Below are 9,292 nucleotides of genomic sequence, written 5' to 3'. Positions count from 1 at the left end.
CTAACAAGTATAGATCAATGTAGAATGCATCGGTGAACAAGTATTCAGATAGAAAAATGGAGGGGTCGTGCAACAGCAGATGTTGAAAGACACTTTCCAAAGCTACAAGGACATGAACTCTTGAAAGTACTGATCAGTGGTAACCCCCTCACTAAAAAAATTGCCGCCCAAGGAAAGTGAATATGACTAGCCACCGTCTTCTTATTTGAAGGCCTTCCACACACCGTCTGGGATAATCGAGCGAGAACTCACCTCTCCACTTCTGAGTGTTGAGCAAGAGTTTTGAATCTTTAATCTCAATGCACTTAAAAGATTAGGGCCAACCCCGTTATTGCCTAGGTGATTTTACTTGGCATCCTGGCTTGGGTGAAAGTTACTCGTTGATTCTATCATTTAATTGCATCAATTGTGCAGCGGAAGGCTTTATGAAGTGAGTCCACGTAATCATTGAGTTCAAATTAGAGCTCAGAGCAATGAGTAAACTGCATTCAGTAGTTGAACTACAGATTTGCATTGATCATTTTCAGGTCGAGGATTTGGGTTCATAGGCAGGATTTGTGCAACTCGATCAAAGGTATTAGACAAGTTTTCAGATCAAAGATCAAAACGCAGTTAGATTTAGATCAAAGTTTCAGCAGCTGCTACGATTGGTTGATCAAAACAAGATTGATTTACTCATCCAGAGCCAGGGTTTGGTCTTCGGCATTGCAAATTTCCAAGTAATGGAGGGGAGAAGAGACCCTGACTCTCGTTGAGGTCCAGATTTCTGCGTTTCATCATAGCCAAAAGAACCTAAAGGTTTTATGTAACCTGTTGTCGCTGTCGCTAGCACTCATGATGATGTCTATCCTATATCTCTGCGTTGATTCATAGCCAGAAGTTTTGAGGATTCTGCGTTTATGCCAGCCTTTGACTCTTGTTGTATGGCTCTGTGATTTCCTGTTGGTTCGATTTAGGGTTACGTTTTTTGATCGGGTTAATGATAGGACTGGGGCGGTTCAGGGTTATTAAAGTCATTGGGGCGGCATACGGTTTATGATTACGATACTTAAACACGCTGGGTTTGGGTTCCTGGCAGGTATAGGTTTTCGGAATGTTCGACTTTCGGGCAATTTCAGCGAACCCATAGCTAAGAAGCGATGATTTTCAATACAATGCAGAAAGATGCTTTTAGATACATGTGTTTGATTTGTAATGTGAAAATATTTTTCATTTAATTTTAGTTGGTTTTCAAGTGAAATAAATGTGCTTTCCCTTGATGACATGGCAAAAAATAAACGTTTAAATTCTAGGAAAAAAACTACAACTATTTTTAGGAAGGCCAAAGGGGTGCAAAAATGGCATGTCTGAGGCCCCTGTACAGACATTTTCGCACCTCTCTGGCCATCACAATTTTGATGGCTTTACGCCCTCCACTAGAATGAGAATAACTTCTTTAGCCCCTAATTAATCATATAAAATGGTGTACATTCAACAATATATATTTTCTTTATTTTGGAAAAAGTAGCCAAGGCCACCTTTGGTTTGGTAATCAGTGAGCATGCAAAAAGATATTGAGAACCAAATGAAGATGTACTGCAATCTACAAGAGCAATGGCATCCCTTTTTATCTCTAATTTACCTTAATTTTACAATGGAAATCAAAGAATTATATGCATTTTGATTTTGAAGTTTTAAAAGTAATCATGTATTATATTTACATCATATCCCTTCCCTTGAATTCTTCACTTTCAGAAAAGATCACTTAAGGAGACCAACTTCATAATGTATTGAGTTGTTAATAGAGCATCTCAATTCCATGATATTTAAATAAGGGATTTCAAAACTCCTTTAGTTGGTTTTCAAACCTCCTTTAGTTGGTTTTCAAGTGCAATAAATGTGTTTTCCCTTGATGACATGGCCGCATCACTAGTTGATGTGCCCTTCCTTGAGAAGGTAGACAAGGCATCCTCTTCTTCACTATCCACAAATACATTTTTTTCTTCTATGTATACACTTGAAGCTTAGATTCCTTGGGTCATCTGCCCCTGTTAGCATGATTGAGGATGTGCTATAGAGTGCAACTATAAAAAATTATTTATATGATTATATTACAAAAGCATTATCTTGATATAGTGCTTAATTATAAAACCCTATTTAGGCTCTTGATGAGAGTCGTATTAAAATCCATTTTGAAGCTCTCGAGTATCACAATTTCTTAATTGATAATATATACTTTTTAAAAAGAGTTTGTTATGTATTGATGAATTTCAAAATATCATCAATAAGCTATTTAAAAGTTGTGTAATTTTGAAAAATAATTACACACTCATTTTTAAAGAAGATGTGTCCTTGATGTAACAAAAAGGGGTTAAATGGTAATTTTAGTTATTAAATGAGTTTAGAAAGCATGAAAAAGATCGCTTTAAGAAACAAAAGTTTATACTTTCCAAAATAATTTTTAAATATCAAGCAAGGACTTAGGTTTGAATCCCACACACATAGGTTATATAAAGAGTATACTATGTATATATCTATAATGGAGAGAGAGAGAGAGAGAGAGAGAGAGAGAGAGAGAGAGAGAATATTTAAATCACTACAACATAAAGCAAGCATACACGTGCAAGTTACGGGGCGTCTATGATTGCGTCTATAAATGCGTCTGTAATCGCATCTAGTTCCTTTGAAACTAGAGGCTCTTATACACACGAATATAGACCCGATTTTAGACCCGCTTATAGACGCAGTCTGCAAACAATTTCCCATGCAGTTGCAATTGTGGACCTTGCAAAGAAAAACAAAATCTTCAATCCCCAAAAATATCATTTGCTGAACTATCATTACAAGGGATCGGGCTCATACCCGCACTCCTAGCCGCTAAAAATGACGTGAAAAAAAGTAGCGGGCCCATGTATCAGCGCGTGTATAATCGCGGCCAGAGACATGCGTGTAAAAGCGCGTGTATAGGACTATTCAGACATGCTGATACACGGGCGTATACACGCGTTCTCAGTTTAGCTACGCTTAAACGCACTGATAGAAGCATCTATACACGCGTTTTGTCACTTTAGCTGCGCTTATCCACGCGTATTTCACAGATTTGACGCATCTATACACGCGTGTTTTAAAGATTATCCGCGTATATACACGCGACTTTTTGCAGAGTAGACGCGTTTTTATACATGCGAACAGAGAGCGAAAAAAAAATCCAGAGAGTGCTATTTGGTACTTGAATGTTGTTCCAGCATTCCAGCACCCAATAACACTCTCTGGATTTTTTTTTTGGGTGCATTGGACCATCCACGAGGAAGATTAAGACAAGAACGACATGACATTATCAATACACAATTCAAGACAGACATGAATGCAATACTATCGATTCACGATTCAATATTACTATCAAAATTTTATGTGTACACATATATACAAGGGAGTCCATATGTCGAAGTAGCCCATGGCTTCAGTTGCAAAAATATATATACAACCACATCCTCAATATGGAATGTGATACTATAAGTCTGAGTACTACTCAGACCCAGATGATGACTCGGTGCTCCCTCCATGCTCAGATGAGCTCACATCGGTCAGAATGTCTGATGAGTAGTGTTCACGTCCACCCTCTACAGTGGCGGCGGGTGGATCATCAGCAGCTTGTGCCTGTTCAAGTAATATATAGTATATAAGTATATATATATGTAATTCAATAAACCAAAATCATTCGTTTAGAGTTTTCAAGTACCTGTCGATCGTATGGTCTCATGGCCATCTCAAACTGCGCGTCCGTAATATGTCCCTTGGCTCTGAAGATGGCCCACATGTCACGTCTGCTATGTCGGCAAGCATACCCAGTATCGTGGGCTGTGGGCTTCCTCCCCGTAACCCGTCATTGTATCATAATCAACATAATTTGTAAGATTAAAACAATCATAGAATCAATGAACTAAGTAAACAATCAAATAAAGTGGCAAGATACTTACGAAATCGGCCTCCCATGACTCGACACCGCTAGATCCAAAATGCGAAGATCCAAGTACCCCTTGACTTTTGATATGCTAATTAATTACTGCAGTATGTGTATTTGAGTAGGTTATCTATCTGCCAATGGTGCATGACATTAAATGGTGGTACGTCACCCCTATTGCAGCACGTTTCAATGGTGCATGACATTAAATGGTGGTACGTCACCCCTATTGCACCACGTTTCAAAGTGATGTATAATACATTCACTGATATGGAGCATATGGAGGATGTAACAAGCCGCAATGAAGATGATGTCGAACATGCCAATGAAGATGTTGTGATCGATGATCAAGAAATAAGAGATAATCATGATAATGAGAATGAGCGTGCCATTTCTCATGATCATGAGAATGACCCTACCATTGAGGATGATGGTGATGTTGATGAGGATGATCAGGACATCGATACCATTATCAATGGACAGAATATCGATAGTGGAATAAATTTAATCGTAGCCTTACAAATTGATCAAATGAATATTGATGTTGATCGTTTGGCAAGGATGGATCTTATTGAAGATGAGATCAAACCCTAACCAATCCATCACTGTATCGTTCTAAATTGATGACATTTCTATTGTATATGTTATCTTTTAACTATCTCATGATTTATTTTTGAATATATTTCATTGTTGTAAATGCATGTAGTGGGATTGTGTAATGATATATACTGTAATGTTCTATGAGATGGTTTAAAGAAAATAGTTTTTAATTTTATAAAGTTTTTTTTTAAATAAAGCATGTATTGATGCGTGTATTAATGCGTGTATAATTGCGTGTATATACACGCACTTATACACGTATTTTTGAAACCAGTATACATGCGAATGTAGATGCCAGTATACACGCGCTGGTAGATGCCAATTGATATACACGCGAATTTAAATGCCAATATACACGCGTCTGATACTATTCAAATACATGCGCGACCATACACGCGCCCGTAATTTATCGCGTGTATGGAACGCGTGTATGGCAGCATTGTCTTGTAGTGTATGTGCACACAATTTTGATAATATGCATGATTGTTTGGTGCATTTATATACAAGTGAATCTCCAAAAAGCATATTTACAAGGACAGAGAGAAAAAATAGGTATAAATCAAGTAATGTGGTGAGACAGATGGATACATGCAAAGGCTAAGGTATATCAAGTAATTCCATGAAAAAAAATCCACAGGACAATGATTCAATCCCCATATCTTTTCATCAAAGTGAAGCTTTTAAAAAAAATCTTGAACCTTCATGGTTGGATACATGTAAAGGCTCGGGCATATCAAGTAATTCCATGAAAAGCAGTTCAAAGGTGAATGATTAAGTAATGCCACTAAAAGCAACATATCACAATAAATCTATACATGTAATCTCAAAAAGACATGATTCTTTACATGTAATCTCAAAAACGTAATAGCAACATATCACAATAAATATATACAACTTTAATGTTTCACTTACTTGAAGCATCTTGTGCCAATCGTGGGACTTCAAGCCATATAATTGCTGAATGTCTCTCTTCTTTGTCTTTGTGAAGGCACCTTTTAAACACCTCGTGCACCTCATTGGAGTACAGAATGTAGTAATGGCATCTTTCACCAACTTCTCCTCCTTCTTTGTCAATATCCAAGAAGGTGCTTGAGGTAGACTTGTCTTCCCATTTGGTCCCTCTCGTGGCCAAGCTCTTTGCATCCTCTCTATGCGTTGTAGATCCTCTCTTACAAGCAAGGAGTCCCGTGTTCCTCTCAAGTGGTCCCAAATGTTCGAGGAAACATTCTTAAAGATGTCATTGGATCAAGAAGATGGTTGATTTTGAGGGTTTTCCAATATGGTAGGCGAAAGAAGATAGAGAACCTTATCAAATAACAACAAATATTAAGAAGATTATCTTTTCAAATCAAATCTTGTATTGGAATTGTATGTCAAAGATATATTACCTATTCATGCCGGGGGGAGGAGGACTTTCCACTCCATTCCATAATGTCTTCCAATCTCCCATGCTTAGTGGATGTGGAGGGACTCCCATCATCCAAGAACGAACAAATTTGGGATGATGATGATTCTCATATATCACTTTCTTCAAGCTCTTTGGCCTAGATGCAACCAATGATGGACCACAAATAGGACATTGCATGGTATCCAGATATGGAGAGACCTAAACAACATACACACTTAAGCATGTCAAAAAACAGTACAATGATAATAAAGAATTATCATGAATAGAAACCCATTTGACTCACCTGAACACTCGCCAAAACCAGGAAAGTCGTGCATTGTCCACATCAAGATGGCCTTCAAGAGAGTCTCGTGTGAAGATGGAGGCCGACATATGTCATGCACATGGATACCTCTCCAAAGTATCTCAAGCTCATCAAACAAGGGCTCAAGATATATATCCATATTCTTTACCTTATGTTTCCCAGAAATGAGAAGGGATAACATATGTCCTTTATTTATTCCCATGGATGGAGGAATGTTGTAATTCACCACTCCTACTGGCCATGTCCTTTATTTATTGCCATGGATGGAGAAATGTTGTAATTCACCACTACCACTGGCCATATACTATATGAGGTGCTCTTGATTCCAAAAGGATTAACACCATCCATACCCAATACAAGTCTCAAATGTCTAGGATCTTCCTTGAAGCTTGGCCACATTTCCTCGATGTGCTTCCATGCAGGAGTGTCTCTGGCGGGAATTCTCATCTTTCCATCATTGGATTGATGAGAGGAATGCCATGACATGATCTTTGCAATAGATTTGCACTTGAACATGTGTTGGATGCGAGGAATGATGGGAAAATGTCACAAACCACCTTACACGGCACATGTAAACTTTTAAGGTCCTCTCGATATCTTGGCTCGCCACCAATAGGATACTCTTGAGCTAACGCATGTATCCCATGGAAGAGAACACAATCATTGATACATGCATGGATGCGAGTATAGTCCAAGCCTCCAAGAGATGTCACAAAGCACCTTTCTTGGTCTCTTGAGGTTGGCAATCTATTCTCCTTTGGAAGCATCTTCGACAAAAGCCTATCGACAAAATAATCAAATATATTAATATAAAAAATAATCAAATACATTAATATAAAAAATAATTTCTTCTTATATATCTATAATGGAAGTAGACAATTTATGAAAGTAGAATACTCACTTTAGAAGTGCATTCAAACTTGCATTGCTCCATCCATATATTGTTTGCAAGTTGAGCAACTCGAGAGAAGCGCGTAGAATGGAATATGTGCATCCCTCAAAAAGTGGGGTCAAAGCCGCATTATAAAGGTGATCATTTTCCATGGCTTTTTCATTTTCACTACGCTTACTACAAGAGAATGAGAACATAGACACGCAAACTAGAGAGAGATGGAAATGAGAGAGAGGCCATAGGCAAATTTACGATTTGGCGGGGTTTACGCACGGCTATATGCACATCTATAGGTGCGTCTATAGGCGCATCTATAGATGCATCTATACTGATATCGATGCGCTTATAGATGCGTCTATAGACGCACCTATAGACGCTCTGTTTAAAAAAATTTTGAATAATCCCGCCCGTGTCGACGCGCTCGTGTCAACGCTCCAACTATTTTCGCTTCAATTCCCTCCCCTCTGCTCCTTGTGCTATACCTCTTCCTCATGATGGCTGCACCTCACCCTTTGTCCTCTCCTCACAAAGTCTCCTCTCCATCCCACTTGTCTCTCCCACCTCTTCATATATTCATGGTTTTTGAATGGTATGTTTAGAATTAGGGCTTTTGATTGGTATTCTCTTCACTCTCTCTTTCTCTCTCTCTCTAATGCATAAGCTTCTTATGTTTGAATGGTATTCTCTTCTTTATCTCTCTCTCTCTCTCTTTCTTATGCATAAGCCTAAACCTCTTGTGTATCTATGCTATTCACACTTTTAGGATTTTGTATTACTAATTCTTTTCTCAACTTTTTGTTTTGTTTTGTAGGTCTTATAATCCTCTCTTTCAACTTCACCAAGAAGAGGTAAATGCTTTTCTCTCTTTCCTCTCTTTTTGATTTTGTATGTATGCATTAGGTTCTTAGGGCTTTTGTATGTATCCATTACTAATCCTTTCCTCACCCTTTTGTTGGTTTTGTAGGTCTTCTAATCTTCTCTTTCAACATCACGAAAAAGAGGTAAGTGCTTTCCTATCTTTCCTATCTTTTTATCCTCTCTCTCCTCTATTTTTATCTACCAAAAAGAGGGGTTTTGTTTTGTAGGTCCTCTATGCATAGAGCTTAATCTATGAATAGAGCTCTAATCTATGAATAGAGCTCTAATCATAGAGCTTAATCTATGAATAGGGATCTAATCTCATAGAGCTTAATCTATGCATTAAACTCTATTCATAGAGCTTAATGCATAGATTAAGCTCTATGTATGCATTCATAATGCATAGAGATCTATGCATGCATTAAGCTCTATGCATAGAGATCTATGCATGCATAGAGCTTAATCTTTTTCAATTTTGTATGTATGCAGCATTAGGTTCTTAGGGCTTTTGTATGTATGCATTACTAATCCTTAATTCCTCACCCTTTTGTTTTTTATAGGTCTTCTAATCTTCTCTTTCAACATCACCAAAAAGAGGTAAGTGCTTTCCTCTCTTTCCTATCTTTTTATCATCTCTTTCCTATATTTTTATTTACCAAAAAGAGGGATTTTGTTTTGTAGGTCCTCTATGCATAGAGCTTAATCTATGAATAGAGCTCTAATCATAGAGCTTAATCTATGCATTAAGCTCTATGAATAGAGCTTAATGCATAGATTAAGCTCTATGCATGCATTCATAATGCATAGAGATCTATGCATAGATTAAGCTCTATGAATAGAGCTCTATGCATGCATTAATCTCTATGCATAGAGCTTTATGCATGCATTAATCTCTATGCATAGAGCTTAATCTATGCATGCATGCTTAATGCATAGTGCCGGGGTACAATTTAGTTTAGGCTAGCATGGATTTCATAGTGCTTTATGCATAAGCCTCATGCATAGCTTTATGCATAAGGCCTCATGTATAGCTTTATGCATAGGCCTCATGCATGCTTTATGCATAAGCCTCATGCATAGGCTTTATGCATAAGGCCTCATGCATGCTTTATTCATAAGCCTCATGCATAATGCTTTATGTATATAAGGCCTCATGCATAGCTTTATGCATAAGGCCTCATGCATAGCTTTATGCATAGGCTTTATGCATAAGGCCTCATGCATAGTTTTATGCTTAAGGCCTCGTCGTGCTTAAGGCCTTATGCATAGTGCTTTGTGTATAAGCCTTAT

At 37.8% G+C, this 9,292-nt stretch overlaps 1 pseudogene; it reads right to left on the bottom strand.

Annotated features, from left to right (window-relative positions):
* Window positions 1-5,924: 5,924 nt before the first annotated feature.
* On the bottom strand, window positions 5,925-7,296 carry LOC147619065 (uncharacterized; annotated as a pseudogene).
* Between the last annotated feature and the right edge of the window lie 1,996 nt (window positions 7,297-9,292).

Source organism: Cibotium barometz, chromosome 34, assembly GCF_041138505.1.
Source record: "Cibotium barometz isolate CiBa-2024 chromosome 34, ASM4113850v1, whole genome shotgun sequence".
Classification (NCBI taxonomy): Eukaryota; Viridiplantae; Streptophyta; class Polypodiopsida; order Cyatheales; family Cibotiaceae; genus Cibotium; species Cibotium barometz.
The sequence above is the reverse complement of the archived record's forward strand: the minus strand, read 5'-3'. Positions and strand labels throughout refer to the sequence as shown.